Source organism: Schistocerca cancellata, chromosome 8, assembly GCF_023864275.1.
Source record: "Schistocerca cancellata isolate TAMUIC-IGC-003103 chromosome 8, iqSchCanc2.1, whole genome shotgun sequence".
Taxonomy (NCBI): Eukaryota; Metazoa; Arthropoda; class Insecta; order Orthoptera; family Acrididae; genus Schistocerca; species Schistocerca cancellata.
Window position 1 is genome coordinate 494402599 of NC_064633.1, and position 20107 is coordinate 494422705.

At 43.1% G+C, this 20107-nt stretch overlaps 1 protein-coding gene across 9 annotated transcripts in view; it reads left to right on the top strand.

Moving 5' to 3' along the window:
- LOC126095759 (transcriptional enhancer factor TEF-1) overlaps positions 1–20107 on the top strand; it is a 759916-nt gene that overhangs the window by 431979 nt on the left and 307830 nt on the right. The window lies entirely within an intron of this gene.

Sequence of the window (20107 nt, forward strand, 5' to 3'; positions counted from 1 at the left end):
TCGGCCAAGTGGCCCGCCAACACGGTGTGAGTCAAAATACGATTCTGTGTATCCTGCATGACTGATCTGTATCGATCACACAGCCTGCAACGTACAAGGAACTCACGGCACGTGGTCAGAGGGAGGGACTGTCATTCGTCAGCGTCATCTACTTGTCAACGATGCATTTCCGGACACATGTTCATAGGACCTTTTTTACTTCATTTACAGTCAGGAATCAGTCCCTGCAATTTGTCGGTTTTATTAATGTTTATCTTGTACATCATTTGCTGATTCTTTTCGTTCTCTTTATAAGCACATCATCAGACAACCTTTTTACCTTTTAAACAACACTACAATATATTAAAAGTTGTCGAGGAAGGAATGCAAGCATAGAAGTAAAATAAAATAACATAAATAACTGGTGTATCCGTGGTGACAGCAGGAACCAGTGACAAGCAGCAGGCCGCTTTAAAGAGGCGTCTGTAAAACTGTTGAGTCGACTTCCGTCGCTCGTACTGTTATAGCGAAAGCAATGTTCCACACACCTTTTGACAGCAATCTACACCACACCACGCCAATCTATTTTATGTTATTTTACTTCTACGATTGTATTAATTCCTCGGCAACTTACAACATGTAATGCTCTTTGTTTACAGACTAAGAATGGTCTGACGGTGGTCTTATAAGAGACCGAAATGAGCCACCAAGTTGATGTATATTATCGGAGTTGATTGGGCCGTTCTTTGGCAGTAAAGTTACTGGTGAGACGTTGCTAGAGAACCTTTATACGTCCATTCTTCCCGCCATCTTGAGTTCTGGACGAAAGGTTTTCTTTTAACTAGGACGTGCCCACCCCGCTACCGTAATTGTCATGGAGTACCTCAACGAAGATCTAACCGCATGATGGATAGGCTGCTGAAGAGGTGGTGTCGACTATCCACCACATTCTCCAGACTTACGGCCTCTAGAGTTTTACCAGTGGCAACAGTACAGGAAGTCATTCATCGACAAAAACCATGCACATTAGATGAACTTCGTGAATGCGTCGAACATTCCTGTGCAAATATACAACTGGACTCGTTGCAGTCGGTACTTCGTTGGATCGAACGGGTTGGCACAGTGGTTAACACACTGGACTCTCATTCGGGAGGACTACGATTGAAATGTTTGTCCGGGTATCCAGTTTCAGATTTCCCGTGATTTCCCGAAGTGGCTCCAGGCCAGTGCTGTGATTATTCCATTAAAAAGGGCGCTAATTTCAATAACTTCAAGTTACACTGCTATAGAAATGAGAGGTCCCCGGTTTTTAATTTTGAAGTTGTAAGCAGTTAAACAGTGTATACATTTGTTCTCTTGCGTGCACAAACTTGTTTCAGCACATACCGCAGGCTTTCGTGGTCGTTGCCATTGTGGTAAAATCTGAGTCGTTAGGCGGTGTCATATTCCTCTTGAAACTGCTTCAGTGCTCGACGTTTGATACCTCTGCTGCCATTCATCCGGATTACATTGCTACCCTTGGACGGCTGAAAGAAAGTGCAGTGTTCGCTTTAAAAAGGGTATTTTCTCGCGTTCTACCGGACAAGTGAAGTTACTGGTTCAAAATCTACAGACTGGCATTTGTGGGCCGTCTGTATTGAGTCAGGACCACTTGTGTGGAGTGGCACTTCTGCGGCCAGACATTTGCGAAGCCTGGGGTTCTTCCTGGAAAGCCAACGAATGTACTAACAAAATATCTGGTTGTGGTGAAAAACTGATCTATATCTTAGGCCGAGGTCTAGGTTCTGTTAGAATATGACTATATAGAAGTGAGTTCGTGAAGCCAACGAATATGACGCCAAAAAGCCTGTTGTGATGGCAGACTAACCTGTAGCTTAGACCGAAGTGAAGGTTAGGTTGGAATGTGACCGTTTGGTTGTGAGTTGACAAAGCCAACGAATGTGAAAGCAATAAGCCGAGTTGTGGTGATAGACCGGTCTGTAGATTACGTTGGAATGTGACAGTCTGGATGCGAGTTGTAGAAGCCAATGAATATGACAGCTAAAAGCCTGGTTGTGAAGACAAACTGATATGTAACAAGTTCAAGGTCTAGTTTAGGTTGGTATGTCATATGACCTGGATGCGAGTTGTCGAAGCCAGCGAATACGACAGCAACCTGTTTGTTGTGATCCATAATTTGCCTGAGATATAAAGTAGGTTAGATCGAAATGTGACACTTTCGATTTCAGTTCTTGAAGCCAACAAATCTGACAGCACAAACCTTAGTTGAGGTGACAAGTTGACCAGTAGTTATCCAGACGTTTAAGTTAGGTTGAAATGTGACACCAAAAAGCTTGGTGGGATTGACAGACTGAGATGTAGTTAGCCCGAGCTCTAGGTTTTGGTTGGAAAGTGGCAGTTTGGCTGTGAGTTGGCGAAGCCGAAAAATGTGAAAGGAAAAAACTACCAGATGTGGGTTGGGCTCGGCAGAACTGTCAACCCATTCCACTTGCGTACAAGTGCCATTTCGCATAACTCTCACAAACTTGCACATATTAACTAAATTTACATGGGGCTCCCAAAACTAGATTTCATAAACCGATTTGCCAATACCGCTTCTGGGTGGTCACCTAAACAGTTCAACATCGATTCTGGAAATGCGATTCTAGCTGCCGGACCTCTCTTCCAATAAAGGGTTTCGCTTCAATATAAACGGTCAACCGTTTTTGAAACGGGCTTGGGATGCTAGGTTACGTCTAGTTTTCAAAAGTATTCCGCTAATCTGGACAGAGTGCCCTTTTGTGCAGTAAAGGAGAAATGGTAGTACGAAGAAAAAAAAGGCATTGTTATCAAAATCATTAGCCAGAACAGTTGATTTCTAGTGGTCATTTGTGTAAAACAGCTGATGAACGAAAAACCGATATTTGACCGTTCTAGTGAAACCGCTCCAGGCCTGAAAAGGTAAACACGACAGCGAAGTCGGTTTCGAAATCGGTTTTCATCTACCAGAAGTTCTCATGTAAACGTAGCAACTGAAAGAGAGGGGAAATCCAAAATAATATTGTTGTTGTGGCGCCTCGATTGTTCCCTGGTAGCTGTTTTATGTGGCTTGGTGTTTACTTCCGTGAAAGCGGGTAGCTACCATAACCAGTGGGTACTTTTATTCAGTTCTATAAAATGCGAGGTTGTTGTAAGAAATAATTATTTTGACGAGGATGAGGCCTAAAATTTTTTTATAGCTATTGTGCTTATTACTTCATTGTGTATAATGTTAATTTCTCAGGGCCGTCTATACATTATTGTGTAGCTTGCCATCCGCAAGGGAATGTTATTGTGAGTTTAATCTGCGAATAACAAATCACATTATGTATACAGTTAATTTTGCGGCACGAAAATATTATGTGTTTTGCGATTACTTACAGTTTTTTTCCTGGTACCTGTCCTCATCCGCAATTCCATTGAAAATAGCTTGTTCAAAAACAGAAAGGCAAGAAAAGTAAACAATTATAGCTGCAATCGCTTAACAGTAGTGACTTCAGTTAACCTGCATAACCTTAGTTCAGCTCTTCGCGGCAATGTCGCCTCTGTTTCTTCTCCTTTCTGGTGTAGCTGGATGAATTGTAACATCCATCAAATCTTTTCTACACAAAAGCAAATATGATTGTTGTGCAGCAGATGGTGGCAAACTTGAGCGCATGAGGACGAGCTGCCGGAAAGCCGTGTCACGTGGTCTACTTGGCTGGTGCTTACTGGCTGAGGAAAATCTCTGTGTTTGAATCTCACAGGCCTGAGGAATGGTCGGAGTGTTTGCATTTAATCTGTGATTTTCTTACAGCCAGATCACGAGTGATTGCCGCTGTATGACCGTTTCCGTACATTTCAGTACAGAGACAACAGAAATGCCTGAAAACTGTTTCCGGTGAAAAGTCGAAATAACGGTATTTGAATTTGAACGGCTCATATTACACCTTATAATGTAATGTAGTTCATTATACGTGTAATTGGGTCGTTTCGACGAAAAAAATTGTTAGTGTAGAAAAGATTTTTTGCCGGCTTGCACGACTCTATGTTAATGTTAGAAATAAACTCACAGTATCGACAAAACAGGTATTTTCCCTGAGGGACGTTTTCAAGGTCTCTTTGGCATTCTGGCGTGGTATAAGAGTTTTTCCGTTACGGCCTAACCAGTCACTAACAAGGGAAACTCCCCATCGCACCCACCTCAGATTTTGTGATAAGACAGCTCGTCAAAATCTGAACACAGATCAAGCATGAAAACGGAAACTACATCTACTGAACTGAGGAAAAATGGAACAAAATAGAAACAGTGAACGGTCCAAGATCAACATCCGTAACATCGGGCGACGTCGAATGATCGTGGCTACGCTGTTAGACTGCAGAGAGGGAGATCTGAGTTGAAATCTTCCTCATTATGAACTTTCCGTCCAGTCATAGACGTGTCTGTTCGCTGTATTCAAATTTGTGTCTGCATCGTGGTGTAACGTCCGTTTGCAACAGACGTGTAACGAAGAGATCATCAGACGTATGTACCTCCTATCTGCTCTATAGGAGTACCACAATGTTATGCCTCTTGGGTTCCGTTTTGGAAATTTTACTCTAAAGTTCCTTCGTTGTAACATAGTTCACACCCGTTTATTTGTCGTTTTCATTCTGTGAGACGTCTATGTGATATCTCGCCTGTTCTCATTACTCATCACATTCACTTGCGACGGTAATATTTTCTTACCACACGACTCGCATTCTATAATGGATAACTAATGCATAGTTTATAGAACAACGGACATGTCAATGACCGGACGGAAGTTCATAAACTTGTGAGGAAGAAAAAAAAAAGGGCACGAGGAAATTTGAATACAGATCAACCGCTTTGCACCGTGATCTCACAACCATGACGCCATAATTAATGCAAGTCGCTCGATGTTTGCACATCTTGAGCTTATACCGTTGACTATTTCTATTTTACCACTTCAGTACACCTTTTCCTCGTCTTCGTGCTTGATCTGTGATCAGTTTTCGACGTGCTATCCACTGGGCCACTTCACCACTAAATCTGAGGGGGTTGCGATGGAGAATTTCCCTTGTAAGCCTTCAATCCCTTAATTAACATGAAATTTGGAGACTTTGCTACATAATTAGGTGATATTCTTGGTTTTTAGCCCAGCAGCATTGCTCGCAGGACGACGACGACGACGTCGAAATTTCTATAAGTGCTCTAAATTTATTTTTTCTGTAAGCAAGGAAACACTTAAGTACCGGTAAAATCTGTAGTATACTTTGTGAACAGTAAGTGTGTAAAGTTCAAATGATGCGCTCCTGAGAAAATAGGCTTACGCAGACGATGGTACGCACCGTAGCTTCAAGTGTTTCTTATTAGCGAATGCTCTAAATGTGGTAAAATTTAAAAAGAATTCTGTAAATTTCGACATAGTTATTTTCGTGCTGAACTAAATATTCAAACTGTCCTCCGAAAGGCATCCTAGTTGAGGAGTTGACGTTCATTGACTGGTTTCATTGTGTTTGTAGTTTCTGTTTTGTAAAAAATTAGGATTAAAAAAGAGCAGTCCTGCATTTTTCTTCGTTCCAGCCTTAAATGAAACCCACCTCCGTAGCTAGTCTTAAGTGAGTGCGATTAAAAGATGGAGAACCTGATTCCCTCCCGCATTCTGCGGCGGTCTTTTCCTTTTAATGATGACTGTAACGAAATCAACCCAGACTCGTGACAATTGTGATCGTATTCTAATGGGAAGTAACGCTTTCTCCGTAAGCAGCACTGTCTTGCAAAGACGCTCGACAACATTTCATCCAAGTGTCAAAGAGATACGGTAAACGCCACACTCGTTACCTCGCGTTCTATCACTAGTCGTTTTATCAGTTCACACGCGTCTCACGTGAGGCAGCGCCACCAGTGGCATTTGCGGCCCAACAGTGTTGTGCGTTACCAGATCACATGAGCTCTTATTGACCGCAGCATGGTTAGCGGAATTTGAAGTTCAGCAGTTTATTTAATCAAGTTATACCGTACAATGTTCGTAGCTAAAGATGCGTATCCTATTGAAGAGTTACGTTGTGCTTCTGTGTCTAATTACAGGTTCCGCACGTTCTTCATTATATGAAAGTCATTCTTTGAAATATACTGTCAGTAAATGACATAAGTGAGGACATACATCGAACGAAATAATTTGAAAAAAAAAAAACAGCGTCGTCTTTCCTCAGCTCCGTAAATATAGTCATTACAACCCCCGCCACTTACCAAATGGTGAAGCCCATAAACTTGGCGTCACTCAGGCGGTGCATCTGAACCGCCACAGATAAAACTTGAAGACATGTTTTAGTTTCTTCGTTCGTTTGGATTCAGCCTCGGGCAGTTGACGAAGGCAAGGTCGGTCGGTATCACATTCTGCCTAAACCTGGTAGAAGAATTATGTATCTCTTGCAATTAGAGAAAAATTAAACTGCGATTTACAGTTCATTTTATCATTTCTGATTGGACAACTCGTTTCAAAATGATGGCAAATAAACACAACAACCCTCATCACCTTTATCGACGGGATTTATTTAGCCTTAACAAGTTTATGGTTTAATCTTCTGTTCATGCGATGAAGTACTTCTCTTCTGCACGCTTCTCGTAAATCACTAGTGTAGGCTGTAATTTGCTTTGAGAGCTGAATTCTCATTTTCAGACGGTTTCACAAGTGACTGTTGTTGCATTTGAAAATGAATTGAGCTCTCGAAATTAGTGATATTCTAAATGTGGTTTAATGGTGGCGTTGTCGAGACTACGAATAATTTATTCGTAATAAGGACAGAGACTGCAACTACTAAACTGAGTTTCGCTCTCCAACGTACATTTTATTCACTTCAGACTGGTCTGTGAAGTTGTTCAATCTTCTGTTCCTCGTTTACGAAGGGATGTGTTGCCGTTTACACATTTTACACAATTTGCCCAATTTTGTTAGCTGCGTCGGTACCGATGAACAATCATGTGAAAAGTGCATACAGGCATAAAATTCTCATTGCAATCAAGAGACAGACGGGAAAGCTCCATTGTTTTAAGGGGGGTAGGACGTCAAACGGGCCGACATGGAGCAGGAGAGGCACCACAGGTCATTTTAATTTCCACTGTCTATACTTTTACAAGTGAATTCATAGAACTTTAACAGCATGACCAGAAAGGATTCAGGATTCATACTCATAGTAGTGGAAGCTCAAAAACGTAACAAAACACATTTTTTTACATGTGAAATTTCATCATTTTTCACTTACTACTGGCTGCATTTGTTGCTATAGGTACACTTTTCTTCCTAAGTAAGAGAGATTCTTCAATGACCTTTGCACAGCATACAAACCACAGTTACAGGTGTATGAAACTCTATAAGTTATTTAATTTATGAAAAAATGAATGAACTGTTACATTTTAAACTTCATGTTTAGAAAAAAATTCAAGTTTTATAGTTAATTATTTCAATTTTCTCCACAGTTTTTTAATAGATTTGGAAAATTCTAGAGTTTCATACACCTGTAGCTACTGTTCGTATGCTATGAAAAATTCATCGAAGAATCTCTCTTACTTAGAAAGAAAAGTGTACCTATAGCAACAAATGCAGCCAGTAATAAGTGAAAAAAAGATGAAATTTCACATGTAAAAAAGGTATTTTGCTACTTTTGCTACAAACAGTGAGGAATGTGACCGTTGCTAATCCGGAACTACCGGTACAGGAAAGGGTTTGATGTTATATTTACGTTAGTTTCATGTAAATAAGTAAGTTACACATGTCGACATAATTGCATTAACAATAATGCTTTTAGAATTGTGCCTACTGCTCTGATGTAGACGTTGTTACAATGCACACGCGAATACTTGTCGCATTCCTGTCGTCCACTTCTCAGCTGCACGCCGTGGATTTATTCTTCCATTGCTTAGCAGTCCTAAAATTCTTGCTTTGCAGAGAGGGTGGGGGAGGGGGGGGGGAGGAGGCATTGCAGCAAACCCTCTCCTGACCACTTCCAGAAGCTACGTCCAGCTCGGCTGCTCGGAGCGCCACGGGCGACGTCCCGAGTCTTAGCCGCACGAGGCAAACGCAACAGGTCCGGCCGGCTCGTTGCGGCAGCGCTTCGGCAGTCAATTTCCGCTGCAGCAGTTTGGGAAAACCACGGAATTGTATTGGCCGTGTGTGCGCCGAATATTTCCGTACGGCGGTGGGCGCATTCTTGGAATTACCGACGTTCCAGCGCCGTCGCTGGCCAGATCCAGTCTGGCCGCAGACCCAAGCAGCACGCACTCCTGCGGTACGGCGGGGGGATTCCGACATTGTGGTGGCGCCGAGGCTGTTACTAGTCGATGACAGTCCTTAAAAACTGCCGAAACTTCCACTTGAGTACTGTCACCAGGGTCTGCGTTTTAACCTTTCCTCTTCAGTTTACTTCAGCGGCTTTTCTCAGCTCGATTGTTATCAGAATAGTATTAAGAGGGTGCTTGCTATCTTCTGACACAAATACTAGTGGTATTTTTTATGTAACCTCCATTTATAATAAGAAGAAAATACTGTAAATACCATTAAAATTTATTTTTGTCCACGTATCTGTGTATCTACGTAATTTTCATTTTTCAAACTTTTGGTACACCTCTCAACAAGTTTTTGAATTCAGACTAAAAGAAATCTTGTACTTTTGAGACCAAACCCCATGACTGCAGATTTAATTTCTTTGTCGTTATTAAACAGTTGACCATCGAGAAACTGTTTGAATTACCGAAGCGTGTGAAAAATCACAAGTTGAAAGATCTGCACAGTCAAGTGGATGATCCAGTTGTTACCATCGAAAAGAGGTGATCAGAAGCATGTGGTGACCTTGCATTGTGATGGAGGAATAGGACACGGGCCGGAGTTTCTCCAGGCTCTCACAGTACGCCGGCCGGTGTGGCCGAGAGGTACTAGGCGTTTCAGTCCGGAACCGCGCGACCGCTACGGTCGCAGGTTCGAATCCTGCCTCGGGCATGGATGCGTGTGATGTCCTTAGGTTAGTTAGGTGTAAGTAGTTCTAATTTCTAGGGGACTGACACCGAGCGAGGTGGCGCAGTGGTTACCACACTGGACTCGCATTTGGGAGGACGACGGTTCAATTCCGTGTCCGGCCATCCTGACTTAGGTTTTCCGTGATTTCCCTAAATCGCTCCAGGCAAATGCCGGGATGGTTCCTTTGAAAGGGCACGGCCGACTTCCTTCCCTGTCCTTCCCTAATCTGATGAGACCGTTGACCTCGCTGTCTGGTTTCCTCCCCAAAACATCCCAACCCCAACCCAACCAGTCTAGGGGACTGATGACCTCAGATGTTAAGTCCCATAGTGCTCAGAGCCATTTCACACAGTACGCATCAGAATTGATTGTTTTGCCTCTCGGCATTAAATCCACGAGCAAAATCAATTTCCTGTATGAATAGGCAGTTTGTATGACCTTTCGCACTGAAATTTTCAGTATGTCCTTCGCTCTGGTTGGCGAAAATGTGCGCCGCCACTTCATTTGACTGCTGCCTGGACTCGGAAGTCGTGTGAGGCACCAAAGTCTCATAGTGTGTGAAATTCCGCTGCTGCCAGTATTCTTGCACTCGAGAATCGAATTACAGTCGGTGGACGTTTCAACTTCCTGAGACGTTATAAACTGCTACAGCTCAGCACATAGACGATACGGCTGCAAATGACTTCTAGATGCGTGCAAAGCGTGCTCGGAAAAGATGCGCGTGCGCACTGCGCCGATCGCGCATCGTACTCATTCTTTCACAAGTCGGTCTTATATAAAATATCAGTCAATCGAAACTGATTTTTCAGTTATCAGATAAATCTCTCACTGTGATTTTCTTCTTTAGGAGAAAGTTTCAGAGTTTTGTCCAGCAATCATTCTATTCTGCAAAAGTGACTTTGAAATCTGTCTTAAGAGCTGTACAGGATTGACTAGTACACCGCTGTCAATGATGATGCATTACGCAGATCTTACTACAAAATGTTTTTACCTCTTCCATCTAAATCTGTTCTACAGAAATGTGATAAAATTTTTACATCTTTGTTTGCTTTCTTTCATATTATGCTCATCAGCAAGCGTTCCATTTCATTAAGTTCCAATCCCTGTTCACTTCCGGCGGCTTCTGCTATCTCCTTACTGAACTTTATCAAGCATATTGTCTGTCCGTGTTGAAAACTCTCATCAAGATAATCCTTTTATTTCTCTTACTGTCTCTTCAAACGACTTTATCAGTAAGTTTAGTGGGGAGGCTGGTTCCAGACTGAGAGACATTGGAGCTTTCCTAAGAAAGTGTAATTCCCTGAAAACTAGTTTAAAATATAGTGGTCTTATTTATTCTTTATCATACACGTGTTAGTACGGGTTTTCAGAGAGAGAGAGAGAGAGAGAGAGAGAGAGAGAGAGAGAGAGAGAGGGGGGGGGGGAATTGATTTAGTGAACAGTTACGCAGTCCGTCACGGGATTGTTTGCTTAGTCAGCACAACACTGTCCCTTGTGCTCACTGGGAGACGCTTCAAGTAAGTCGCCATGAGCCTATGCTCGATGCCGATAGCCCCCACATACATCTTACGTACTGGCAACTGCGGTGAAATTAGGTTGGCGCTTATACAGACTCGAGTCAACATTCGCTCTTCCCACGCAGCATTGTCGTTTGGAATGAGACGCGGACGGATGAAACTGGTAACTGCCCCCCCCCCCCCCCCCTCTCCCGTTTCCTGCATTCGCTGCGCCAGACACTACGTCTAGCTTGTGGATTAAGATATAACGGTATATACTTTCTGCAATGTGGCCTCTTTAACAGGGGCGGTCTGCTTTCACCGTGACGTTGCTTAAACTTCACGTCCGACTGTAGAAAGAATGAGACGTCATCTGTCGGAAGGCTAGTTGGAAGCAATTCTTCACACTAATCTGCAGGTCTCTTCATATATGCCTCATTACTGCGCCCTACATCTTGTTTATCTCCTTGCTGTATTCATCGCTCAGTCTTCCTCTACAATTTTTACCCCTCCCCCTTTTATACACCTTACCATCATTACCAAATTGACGAATACTGTGAATCTAGCCCATCTTTATTCAAATAGGGCCACAAATTTATATTCTCCCTAATACGATTGAGCACCATCTAATTAGTTGTCCGATATACTCTTTCCAACCTTAGGCATTCTTCTGTAGCAACATGTTTCAAAAGCTTCTATTCTCTTGCCTTTATCACTTATTGTCCACATATCACTTTCTTAAAAGTTTCACTCCACACAAATTCTTCCAGAAAAATATTTCTCTCCCTAAAATTTACTCGTAATTTGATGTTCACTTCTTTTTTCTGTTCTCAGAAACGCTATTGACGCCCACTGTTCTCCTTCCGTTGTCACTCCCCTTGCTACCAAAATAACAAAACTAATCTATTTTTAGCGTCTCATTTCATAATCTAAATCCATCAACATCTTGTGATTCAATTACATTCCATTATTCTTACTTCAAATGTTGTTGATGTTCACCTCATAACCTCTTTTCATGGTACTGTCCATTCTGTCCAGCTAAACTTCCAAGACCGTTGTCGTCTCAAAATTTTTAGTTCTGAAAACAATTTGTGGAGATATTCTGAAACAGTTACTTATTACTCTGATGGATCAGTAATATTCACACCTTTTTTGGAATTGGAGCTGTTAAAATCGTCATGAAGCCCGTGGATATTTCGCCTAACTCATGCATGGCGTATAATAAGTGAAATATGTTTCCATGCTGGCTTTCCCAAGGATCATAGTAATTTTGGGGAAATGCCGTCAACTCCAGATCCCGAGTTCTGCTTGGGTTTTGTCAGTGAGCTATCAGATTCTTCTCGCTTATCACCTCACCCATTTCATGTTAATCCACTTGCCGTACCATAAGTGCCTTCTCATTTCTTTCCTTGTCAACATTCCTTCCACAATCCAGCCTTCCCGTTTTTCTTTGTATTGGTTTTGTCTTTTTAGCTCTTTATGTCTGACCGTCGCTTCTCTTTTCCTGCTATGTTTTTTTCTCAAATTTTCCTGTAAGCGACATCCACCTTTGCTGTACCCATGTATGATTCTAGGCTTCGGTTTGTGTTCCACCACTTCCTTCATTACTACTTCGTACGTTCTCTCTGTCTTAATTCTTTGTGGTACAACCCTCTTATTGCTTTTATTTTATTTCCTAGTATTGTTGCTGGTATATTGTATTGTTTGAGCCTGACGGTAGGCGTGGATCTAGAGTTTGGTTCTGGGAGGTGGAGGTCACAATTTGTTGCGGTTCACAGCTTTAATGAGCACCACATGCGTACGATTATAATACACTACTGGCCATTAAAATTGCTACACCACGAAGACGACGTGCTACAGACTCGAAATTTAACCGACAGGAAGAAGATGCAGTGATATGCAAATGATTAGCTTTTCAGAGCATTCACACAAGGTTGGCGCCGCTGGCGACACCTACGGCGTGCTGACATGAGAAAAGTTTCCAACCGATTTCTCATACACAAACAGCAGTTGACCGGCGTTGCCTGGTAAAACGTTGTTGTGATGCCTCGTCTAAGGAGGAGAAATGCGTACCGTCACTTTTCCGACTTTGATAAAGGTCGGATTGTAGCCTATCGCGATTGCGGTTTATCGTATCGCGACATTGCTGCTCGCGTTGGTCGAGATCCAATGACTGTTAGCAGAATATGGAATCTGTGGGTTCAGGAGGGTAATACGGAACGTCGTGCTGGATCCCAACGGCCTCGTATCACTAGCAGCCGAGATGACAGGCATCTTACCCGCATGGCTGTAACGGATCGTGCAGCCATGTCTTGATCCCTGAGTCAACAGATGGGGACGTTTGCAAGACGACAACCATCTGCACGAACAATCGACGACGTTTGCACCAGCATGGACTATCAGCTCGGAGACCATGGCTGCGGCTACCCTTTACGCTGCATCACAGACAGGAGCGCCTGCGATGGTGTACTCAACAACGAACCTGGGTGGACGAATGGCAAAACGTCATTTTTTCGGATGAATCCAGGTTCTGTTTACAGCATCATGATGGTCGCATCCGTGTTTGGCGACTTCGCGCTGAACGAACATTGGAAGCGTGTGTTCGTCATCGCCATACTGGCATATCACCCGGTGTGATGGTATGGGGCGCCATTGGTTACACGCATTGACGGCACTTTGAACAATGGACGTTACTTTTCAGATGTGTTACGACCCGTGGCTCTACCCTTCATTCGATCCCTGCGAAGCCCTACATTTCAGCAGGATAATGCACGACCGCATGTTGCAGGTCGTGTACGGGCCTTTCTGGATACAGAAAATGTTCGACTGCTGCTCCGGCCAGCACATTCTCCAGATCTCTCACCAATTGAAAATCTCTTGTCAATTGTGGCCGAGCAACTGGCTCGTCACAATTCGCCAGTCACTACTCTTGACGAATTGTGGTGTCGTGTTGAAGCTCATGGGCAGCTGTACCTGTACACGCCATCCAAGCTCTGTTTGACTCAGTGCCCAGGCGTATCAAGGCCTTTTTTACGGCCAGAGGTGGTTGTTCTGGGTACTGATTTCTCAGGATCTATGCACCCAAATTCCATGAAAATGGAATCACATGTCAGTTCTGGTATAATATATTTGTCCAATGAATACCCGTTTATCATCTGCATTTCTTCTTGGTGTAGCAATTTTAATGGCCAGTAGTGTAATAATTTGCTTACATCTGTGGTTAGTACGTCGCTTTAGCATAACTTTCAGAAATTTCAGGCAAACAGCCTACTGCATTTGAAAAGCACTCATCTGAAAATTGAACAGTTCATGTGCCATGCAGATGATTTAATAGCCATAACAGCAACAAACTCTCACAACTTATATATCAAAATCTTCACGGTTTATAACTGAGGAGTCCATTCACTATTATCTGTATTTCACTTAGTACTATGACTCTGAACACAGTACTGCTGGTTATGTGTATGGGTTGAACGCTGTTCCTTTCAGTCATTACTGCCTACGTATGGAAGTCAGTCTTTCTTTCATTTCGTTCTTATTGCGGTGGGATTGGGTGGTCTTTCTCTTTCTCTCAAAGCTTACTCAATCACCCGTGAATTGTCGCTCCAACCTGTGTACCTGTACGTGCTTAATAAACGGTATGCTTGACGTGAAGATCAGAGCCTCTTTTAACGTTCCGCTAATTATTTTCGTTAAGGCGCGTCCGACAACTGCACACAATCCGGTTTTCAGTGTGGCTCGTAGCTATGTGAAGTCTGCTGGAGAGCGCGGTCTTTCCGGTATTGGTCGTTAGCGTCATTGCCAACGGATAGGTGTGAAGTGATGTTCGAGTTGAAGTCACCGCACCACACACCAAACAAGGAAAAGAAGAAAAATTAACGAACTTGAGTTATGAAATGTCTGCTGGCTCAAAATTGAAGGGCTCTTTTCGTCCGTAACTAGTTTCCACATTGGCTGGATGCTCGTGGACCGGTCGGTGTTCCGAGGTGGCTTCCATAGGGTGGGATGCACTGCTCATATCGTAGTACCAATATTACACCCTAGCAAGTCTGTATCAGTAACTACACGGCTGAAAATGATGATGGTTTGGGACGGCTTAAACAAGGGAAAATGGAATTTTCATTATTCTCTCAGAGTATGTTTCACAGTTATTTATCATCCCTTTCAAATCACATAATGAATTCAATGATACACTGTTCAGAATCTTGAACATGGCAGCTGCCAGCAACTGTGGACTTATGGATACAATGAAAATCGTACAGCCAATCAGTTTCAGGTCAAAAGTTTATTCAAACTTTCACCTAGGTTTCGACAGATATAAATCTGCTTCCTCAGAAAAAAGTAATAACACCTCTCACATATTGCGTAAAAAAAACAAAAAAACAAAAAAAAAACGAAGTCATAGGGCTTGGTCAGCAATAAAATTATCAATATAAATTCTGAGGAAGACAGATATCTATATCTCGGAACCTAGGTAAAGGTTTGAATAAACCTTTTTACGTGCAGTTGGCTTTAGAAGTCGCATTGTATCGATTCACTGTTCCAATTCCGATACTCATTTGGCACACTTACGTGAGCTACCAAGCTACGAGTTCTTCAGGATTGCCCTTGAATCTTTACGATTCTCTCTTCTTCATGTGAGCAGCCAGTAATCGAAGTGGGAACTGCGTGTGGAAAATGATAATTGAGTATTTATACTGTTACAAATTACTAGCAGTATAATTCATAATGTACAGCTGCTAATATTTCCTATAGAAAGCCATTGAGAAGGGGAAGTTTTACACTTGGCAATAAACGATCGTAGAAACTAGCCTTTCTTCTGACGAAGACAGTCCAAAGACGCTGTGGCAACCTCTCCAGTTCTGTTGTCAATAGTGTCCTACCGAAGATTCGGCTTCGGCGACCATCGGCAAAAAATCCCACCTTCGGCTTCAGCCAATATATGCCAAAGTTTTGGCCGAAACCAAAGGTTTCTAGGAAGTGCCGAAACTGAACTAATAGAACTGCGCATGCGCGGTGGACAATTTATTGCAGCAGCCGCGAAGCTTTCACATACACGGCGCGGACTGCAGTACACTGTGTTCCGTCGGTCGGCCTCCATCTCCGGTACATAGAAGTTCGTTAGCGAACTAGATATCTACTTTCTGTTTTATCGTACGATTGCGAAAATTTTTATCTGACCAAGAAGAGAAGATTGAGTCTGTAAAAGCTCATAAAAAACCGAAAAACCTAAGTGTTGTTTTTACAATATTTATTAAGTCCGCCTGCTTAACTGGGTGGTAACGTGCATGCCTCCCATTCAGCGGACCCGGGATCGATTCCGGCCCAGGTAGGAGATTTTTCTCCGCTCGTGAACTAGATGTTGTGTTGTCCTCATCATCATTTCATCCTCTTTACCGACACTGAAGTCGCCCATGTGGCGTCGACTGAAATCAGACTTGCACTTGGCGGCCGAACTTCCCCGCATGGGGCCTCCCGGCCGACAATGCCATACGCTCATTTCACTTTTTTACTTCTCAACAGTACTTCAAGCGTTATTTATTTTTTAATATCTATTCTTAATGTTATGGTTTCACGGACAAGTGTCACTATAACTTGTAAAGTTTTTCTGGTTCCCTGAGCTCCCCGAGTTCTCTCGGAGTTCGTCGGCAGAATCCGTTATGTTCCATAGCTATAGGCACTGCTGCCAGCGATCGCGATTTGCAGCATGCGACACTATAATGATCACTTTTTTTCCATGTTTCATTTCTATTAATGTAAATATGTACTACGTCGTATGGTTAGCGCTTTTACGAAACCTGTTGGTGTTTTTTACACCACAGCAAGCGAGGACTTCGAAGCGCAAACGGCGCACGTGTTAACAAGTTGGCACGACTGCGAGGAAGCCATTCTCTTGATACACAGCGGCCTTTATTTTCGCTACTGCTGACCACGCTTCCTCCTCGGCTCAGGGATCTAGAAAAACATCACAAGGTATATTCGTTAGGTTTAAGCGCATGTGATGTACACTATGTGATCAAAATTATCCGGACACCCCCAAAAACATACGTTTTTCATATTAGGTGCATTGTGCTGCCACCTACTGCTATGTACTCCATATCACCGACCTCAGCAGTCATTAGATATCGTGAGAGAGCAGAATGGGACGCTCCGCGGAACTCAGCGACTACGAACGTGGTCAGGTGATTGGGTGTCACTTGTGTCATACGTCTGTACGCGAGATTTCCACACTCCTCAACATTCCTAGGTCCACTGTTTCCAATTTGATACTGAAATGGAAACGTGAAGAAACATGTACAGCACGAAAGTGTACAGGACGACCTCGTCTGTTGACTGACAAGTGACCGCCGACAGGTGAAGAGGGTCATAATGTGTAATAGGCAGACATATATCCAGACCATCACACAGGAATTCCAAACTGCATCAGGATCCACTGCAAGTACTATGACAGTTAGGCGGGAGGTGAGAAAACTTGCATTTCATAGTCGAGAGACTGCTCGTAAGCCACACATCACTCCGGTAAGTGCCAAACGACGCCTCGCTTAGTGTAAGGAGCGTAAATATTGGACAATGGAACAGTTGAAAAACGTTGTGTGGAGTGACGAATCACGATACACAATATAGCGATCCGATGGCAGGGTGTGGGCATGGCGAATGCCCGGTGAACGCCATTTGCCAGTGTTGTGTTTTTCATGGAGGGGCCTTGCACCCCATGTTGTTTTGCGTGGCACTATCACAGCACAGGCCTACATTGATGTTTTAAGCACCTTCTTGATTCCCACTGTTGAAGAGTAATTCGGGGATGGCGATTGTATCTTCCAACACGACCGAGCACCTGTTCATAATTCACGTCCTCTGCCGGAGTGGTTACACGACAATAACATCCCTGTAATGGACTGGCCTGCGCAGAGTCCTGACCTGAATCCCATAGAACACCTTTGGGATGTTTGGAACCCCGAATTCGTGCCAGGCCTCACCGACAGACATCGATACCTCTCCTGTGCAGCGCTCCGTGAAGAATGGACTGCCATTCCGCAAGAAACCTTCCAGCACCTGATTGAACTAATGCCTGCGAGAGTGGAAGCTGTCATCAAGGCTAAGGGTGGGCCAACACCGTATTGAATTTCAGCATTTCCGATGGAGGGCGCCACGAAATTTTTCAGCCAGGTGTCCGGATACTTTCGATCACATAGTGTATCTCGAAGTTGGACGTGTGCATTTCGATTGTTTCAGCTCGCATCACATTCGCTTGTTACCGACCACATAGACAAAGAAGGAACAATATTTGAAAGACTGTGTATCTCTTCCTTTTGGAATTTTTTAAAAACAAATCTCAAAAAGTACCCTGTTTAACCTCTGCCAGAAAAAATACATATTAGTATTTATACCGCTCCGATTTTTCACATGGGCTGCGCTCTTTCCTTGCGCCGGCACAATGTTAGAGTATGCAAGTATTTTGCGAGACTTTTTTTTTATTTTCAGTGAAACTGATCTCAAAAAGGACTCTGCCTAATGCCTGCCAGAAAGTATACGGATCAGTTTTCTAAATAGTACGAGTTTTCGAGAGACTCGCAGATCTTCGAGATATACCGTAGGCAGAACGGCACGCAGTGACGCACAAAATCTCCACAATTACTCGGTTTTTTTTTCCTTTCAATTGCAGGTCATAGGTATTTATGTCTTGCTGTTTGCCGTGACGCTAAAGAAACAACGATTTGTACCACTTTTTGGAACCTTAATTTTCGATTTAATGCAACATATGGTCATGACTGTTCTGGAATCTGCAGTCGTCAGTAGGCACTATATTGTATTTAATATCTGAAAATAAATCCATTGTTATTTACGGGCTGCTTAAAATAATCTTCTTGTGGCCCTTTACATTTATGTATTGGAATGTTAGAATCTTACGTCTTCGTTCTCTTTAGGAGTGAAGAGTCTTAGTCATAATACGACAGTCATCCGCAAACTAACGAAAAACATTGTTACTTTAAACCAAAGAGCATTTATTTGGTTAAAAGAGAGCTTCTCTCTGACAAATATGAGTCGTGTGCAGTATGTCAAATGGCATATTTGTTCACATATTTTATTTTTGAAAAAAAAAAGTGTGTTTTCTTTCAACATCGTTCGCTGCTGTTTGTGAGAATTTTATGACGAACAATAAATTCGCAAAACATGAAGGCACCTCCTGACACAACGGTCAGTCCGGGAAAGTGGTAACAATAAAAAATGAGATTAGTAATAACAATAAATTAACTTTTCAAATCCCCAAGAAAATTGTAATTTTAGAAAAGTTGAAACAGCGCACAAGATTTTCTGTTTCCTAATAAGAGTAACTTCACCGTTGCGAATTGCATTGCTTTGATTAATCTGTATTTTAGTGTAAAACTTGTTAAAGAAAGTTGTGGAATATCCCTTTCATAGACCACATTCACTGATCCGAACCGAACGCATGGAAAACCGTGTAATCGATCAATACGGTCGGAAGCTCAAAATGGCTCTGAGCACTATGGGACTTAACTTCTAAGGTCATCAGTCCCCTAGAACTTAGAACTACTTAAACCTAACTAACCTAAGAACATCACACACATCCATGCCCGAGGCAGGATTCGAACCTGCGACCGTAGCGGCCGCGTGGTTCCAGACTGTAGCGCCTTTGACCGCTTGGCCACCACGGCCGGCCGTCGGAAGCACTGTGTCGAAAATAGTCTGACGACCGATGTCGGTTGCGCCGTGACCGTACCCCTATACGTGCACGGATTAATTTTTTTAATTAATTCGCGGCCCCTCTAGTCTAGTTGTTCGCGTTCCGAACTATTACGCCGAGGCGTTGCGGGTTCGAATCACGTGGGTAAATGTGGATGTGATGAGCACGAAGATTTATACCAATAACATGGATTTTTCAATCTATTTAAATATCTTTATTATGCTGTCTTGTCGCCATTGTACGAGGTTTGGAACTTAAATAGGGGCAACTATTTATTCATAACCGATATAAAAGAGTTACATGTTTCCACCTGTTAGTGTCCTCGAAAGTAGTCACCAGCGTTGTTTAGAACCCGTTGCCATCGATGTTGAAGGCGTAGTATACCGTTAGCAGAGCCTGTTCTATTAATGGTGCCAATGGAGCGGTCTATTGCCTGTCGGATCTCTGGAACAGTTCTGAAACGAATGCCACGAAGTGGTTCCTTCATCTTCGGAATCAAATCAAAGTCACAAGTACTTAAGTCCGGGGAGTATGGTGGAGGGTACAGTACTTCCCAGTCCCATCGACCGAACAGAGCAGCCATAGCTTGCGCTGTGTGTGCCCGCGCACTGTCGTGCAAAATGATGGGTGGGTTAGGAAGTGTCGCCGCTTCTTTCTCAAAGCTGGGCGCAGGGGGTGCTCAAAAAACGAACAGTAATAATGTGCATTGATGGTCTGCCGTGGAGGAATGTAATGTGTTAAAAAGGGTAACACCATCACAGTCGTACACGAGAACCACCTTAACTTTAGACCGCTCCATTCGCACCATCAACAGAACAAGCTCTCCTAACGCTACACTACGCCTTCCACATCGCTGGCAACGGGTTCTACACAACGCTGGTGACTACTTTGAACGACAAAAACGGGTGCAAACATGT